This window comes from Pipistrellus hanaki (genome assembly GCF_964339955.1).
Source record: "Pipistrellus hanaki genome assembly, chromosome: 2".
Classification (NCBI taxonomy): domain Eukaryota; kingdom Metazoa; phylum Chordata; class Mammalia; order Chiroptera; family Vespertilionidae; genus Pipistrellus; species Pipistrellus hanaki.
Window position 1 is genome coordinate 26448821 of NC_140504.1, and position 4633 is coordinate 26453453.

At 45.4% G+C, this 4633-nt stretch overlaps 1 pseudogene across 1 annotated transcript; it reads right to left on the reverse strand.

The window, feature by feature from the left end:
• Positions 1-232: 232 nt before the first annotated feature.
• LOC311617505 (cell division control protein 42 homolog) lies at positions 233-1077 on the reverse strand (annotated as a pseudogene). Its single transcript has 2 exons — positions 915-1077; positions 233-684 (listed from the first exon to the last, which is right to left on the reverse strand). The product of its transcript is annotated as a cell division control protein 42 homolog (transcript).
• Between the last annotated feature and the right edge of the window lie 3556 nt (positions 1078-4633).

Consider the following 4633-nt stretch of genomic DNA (forward strand, 5'->3'; position numbering starts at 1 on the left):
GAGTGGAACTCAGGAGCAACTCAACAACCCGGTTAGTCTGTTTCAGAGTCAGCACAAGCATTCCTTGATTTTAAACAAAACAAAAAACAAAAACAACTTGTACTGATCACTTTTCTGACAACATACAATTACTCAAAATTAACTAGTATTGAGAGGGGGAAAGGGACCATATCTATGGGCCTTGTTTCACACAGTGCATATGGGTAGGTGCAGAGCATTTGCCATTACTGCGAAAACGGATTTTAAATTTTAATCTTTAGTTTGATTTAAACATTGCTTTTATTATGATGACGAAACCAGCTGTGCAGAAAGGGCTCTGGAGAGATGGTCATAGCAGCACACACCTGCAGCTCTTCTTCGGTTCTGGAGGCTCCAGGGCAGCCAATATTGCTTCGTCAAATATAATACATTCTTTAGGCCTTTCTGTGTGAGTGCAGAACACTCCACATACTTGACAGCTTTTAAGCAGGCCATGGCCAGCTTTTCACTAGTCTCTGGAGTGATATGTTTTAGTTTGTTCTTGGCAAGTTTCTCAGTTGGAGAGGGGTCATCTATGAGATCTATTTGGCTCCCAACAAGCAAGAAAGCAGTCTTTGGACAGTGGTGAGTTATCTCAGACAACCACTTTTCTTTCACATTTTCAAATGAGGATGGAGAGATCATTGAAAAAAAGACTAGTCGAAACTGGTTTGGCTTAGTGGATAGAGCGTTGCCCTGCAGACTGAAAGGTCCCAGGTTCAATTCCAGTCAAGGGCATGTACCTTGGTTGTGGGCACATCCCCAGTAGGGGGTGTGCAAGAGGCAGCTGATCGATGTTTCTCTCTCATTGATGTTTCTGACTCTCTATCCCTCTCTCTTCCTTTCTGTAAAAAATCAATAAAATATATTTTTAAAGAAAAACCGTTTAGAAATACATCTGTTTGTGGATAACTCAATGGTCGTAATCTGTCATAATCCTCTTACCCTGCAGTATCAAAAAATCCAAGAGCATATGGCTCTCCCCAATCATAACTGTGACTGCATAGTTGTCACAGTCAGTACGTATTCAAATGGAAATGTGTTTGTTGTGTAGGATATCAGAAATTTGTTTGTTGTGTAGGATAACACGTTTTACCAGCAGCACTGTTGCCCACAACGACGCACTTACTTGCCTGCCTAGCTGAAACAGTTTTATATCCGCTTTAAATATTTCAAATCCAGTGATGACCTCAGCCTCTTCACTGGGGCATTGGCAGCACTGCCCAGGGTCTCCTCTTGGAAAGAATCTTGCAGCATTATGAGATATATATTAAATCAATAGGTCAGGTTGGCTATGTGTCTTGCTTAGAAATGAGTAAGTAAATAGGTCAACCTTTGGATAAACTACATTCTGGGTATTAAACCAACCATCTTTCAAGCCTCTTGATTCATTTTTCCCGTGGGGTTAGTCTCCTCCCCTTAATAAGGGCTCAGAGGCCCAATGGGATTTACACTAATCAAAGCAGGGCTGGCAACACAAGCAGCCTTCTTTCAACACAAGAAGCCAGAGGCAGCATTCAAGCTACTGGTGAGTGTTTTGCACTTTGCACCACCCAGCAGGCCAGACCTTCTTCTTCCAATATACCTTACAGCAAAAACTCTGGGCCAGCCAGTACACACCATGTTGCACCTGGCAGGAATCCAGGGGAAATGTAAACCACATAGGGACTGGTAACAAGCTCGACTAACTTGTTTGAGTCCCAGAATTTACTCATTCAATGAAAACTATTAAAAGTTGGAATGTGACTTTGGCACAGTTTCAGCTGTTTTATGTATTAATTTCTATTTTATTTTTTCCTGGCTTGTTATTTGTTATATGACCCTAAAGCTGATTTAAATTTGAGAAAGCTCAGATCTGGAAGTTCTTTCAAAGTTTGTTATAGGAGACTAGAGGCCTGGTGCATGAAAGTTTGTGCACTGGTGGGGGGTGTTTGGGGGGGTCCCTCAGCCCAGCCTGCACCCTCTCACAGTCCAGGATCCCTCAGGGGATGTCTGACTGATGGCTTAAGCCTGCTCCCACTGAGGAGTGGGACTAAGCTGCAATGTGGTCTCTCTTTGTGTGAGGTGACCAGTAGGCTGATCAGGGATGGCACCAGCTGGGAGCTTCCAGCCCCATCCCCCCCATTGCTCCTTCACTGCCACTGGTTGCCACCACCCCACCCCATTGCTGTCCCCTTCCTCTGCCCGCTGGCACATGCCTTGTCTGGCATGGTGCCACCTGCTCACCAGCACCAGCTCCAGTCCCCGCTGACTGATCATTCTGCTGTTTGGTTGATTTGCATATTATGCTTTTATTAGATAGGATGGTATTGAATAGAGTCATCAAGTCTCTAATTGTAGATTCCAATCCCAACTCTGTCTAATCTAGGTCTTGCAACTAGACCAACCCTCCTACTCTCAGGTTCCTCACCTATAAAATGAGGTTCATAATGCTGTCCCCAGAGAGTGTTATTGGATGATTAAAACTCGAATATATTTGAAGCACTTGGCACATAGTAAGGACTCAATAATTGTTCTGAGCCTTTTTTCCCCCCTTCTTTTCCTTCTTAAGGTAATACAAGGTTCCTAATAATTTTAGATTTTTCTGTTGTTGTTTATTTTTTATTATTTGACTAGAGGCAAATTTTGTGCACAGGGGTGTGTGTCCCTCAGCCCAGCCTGCACCCTCTCCAATCTGGGACCCCTTGATGGATGTCCAACTCCCCATTTAGTCCCAATCCCAGTAGAATCACTCCTGAATGGGCAGTCGAACATCCTCTCACAATCCATGATTGCTGGCTCCCAAATGTTCACCTGCCTGCCTCCCTGATTGCCCCTAACTGCTTTTGCCTGCCAGCCTGATTGATGCCTAACTTCTCCTTTGCCAGCTTTTTGCCCCTAACTGCCCTTCTCTGCTGGCCTGGTTACCCCTAACTGCCTTACCTGCTGGCCTGGTTACCCCTAACTGCCCTCCCTTGCAGGCCTGGTCACCCCCAACTACCCTTCCTACTGGCCTCATTGCCCACACCTGCTCTCCCTTGCAGGCCTGGTTCCTCCCAACTCTCCTCCCCTGCAGGCCATCTTGTGGTAGCCATCTTGTGTCCACATGGGGGCAGCCATCTTTGACCACATGGGGGAAGCCATCTTGTATATTGGAGTGACAGTCAATTTGCATATTATTCTTTTATTAGATAGAATTAGATAAGATAGAGGCCTGATGCATAAGTAGGGACCATCTGGTTTGTACTGATGTGTGTCCCAGATCAAGGTGGGAGTTCCCTTGGGGTGGGGGCAGCCTAGTGAGGGGCCTGTGGTGGTTTGCAGTCCGGCCACGGCCCCCGGCAACCCAAGAGTAGGTCCTGGTATCTGGGATTTATTTATCTTCTATAATTGAAACTTTGTAGCCTTTAGCGCAGGCCAGGGCAGGTCAGGAAGTTTGGCTTCCTCCATTGCTGGGAAAACCCAAGCCTCCTGCTCATTCTGTGACTACAGCCACTTTTGTTGGGATTTATTTATCTTCTATAATTGAAACTTTCTAGCCTTGAGTGCAGGCCAGGGCAGGCAGAAAGCTTGACTTCCTCCATTACCAGGAAACACAAGCCTCCTACTCATTTCATGGCCGCAGCCATCTTGGTTGGATTAATTTGCATACTTTCTCCTGATTGGCTGGTGGATGTGGCTTATGGACATAGTGGAGGTGCGTGGTCAATTTGCATATCACTCTTCTATTAGATAGGATTCCAATCTTTTCCTCCTTGTCTGCAACTGAGTCCTATGCTTGCTGTTTACGTATTTTAGGTTGGAGCATTTTGCATCCTTCTTGCATTTTGACAACTTCCTGAGAGTTAGATATTTCTCATTAAAAAGCAATTGGCTTGCCCTGCCTAGGTTGCTCGATTGGTTAGAGCAGTGGTAAGCAAACTGCGGCTCACAAGCCACATGCAGCTCTTTGGCCCCTTGAGTGTGGCTCTTCCACAAAATACCACGGCCTGGGCGAGTCTATTTTGAAGACGTGGCATTAGAAGAAGTTTAAGTTTAAAAAAATTGGCTCTCAAAAGAAATTTCAATCGTTGTACTGTTGATATTTGGCTCTGTTGACTAATGAGTTTGCCGACCACTGGGTTAGAGCATAGTCCCATACATCAGAGTCATAGATTTGATCCCTAGTCAGGGTGTTATCGGTGGTAGTGGAATTTTGGGGGGCCCATGAAGAAAATAATTTCCTGAGACCTGCACAGGAGAATGGGGTTTTGTGGGAAGCTTTATGTTGATGAAAATTAAGGAGATTGCCCTTCAAGGTACTATTTCTGTTCATCTTGTCTTCAGCAGGGTCAGAATTAAGACCACTGCCCAGAATTTCTGCTCCATATTAAATTCCAGTCCAGTCCAGTCCAGCATCCTCCATGTGGAGTCCTCACAGTCATGGGCCATGCGGCTGCTTAAGGCCACATGGCTATGGAGAGAGAACAGGTGAGTGCATGGGGCAAATGTAGTTCACAGAGCAACAGAGAATGAGAGCAAATGAGAGCAAGGGTACTCTTTGGGGATTTTAACCAGGAGTGTTTTCACACTAACCAATTAACTCTCCAAGATGTCATGCGCTTCTGATGGGGTCCACCCCCTAGCGAATTCATTG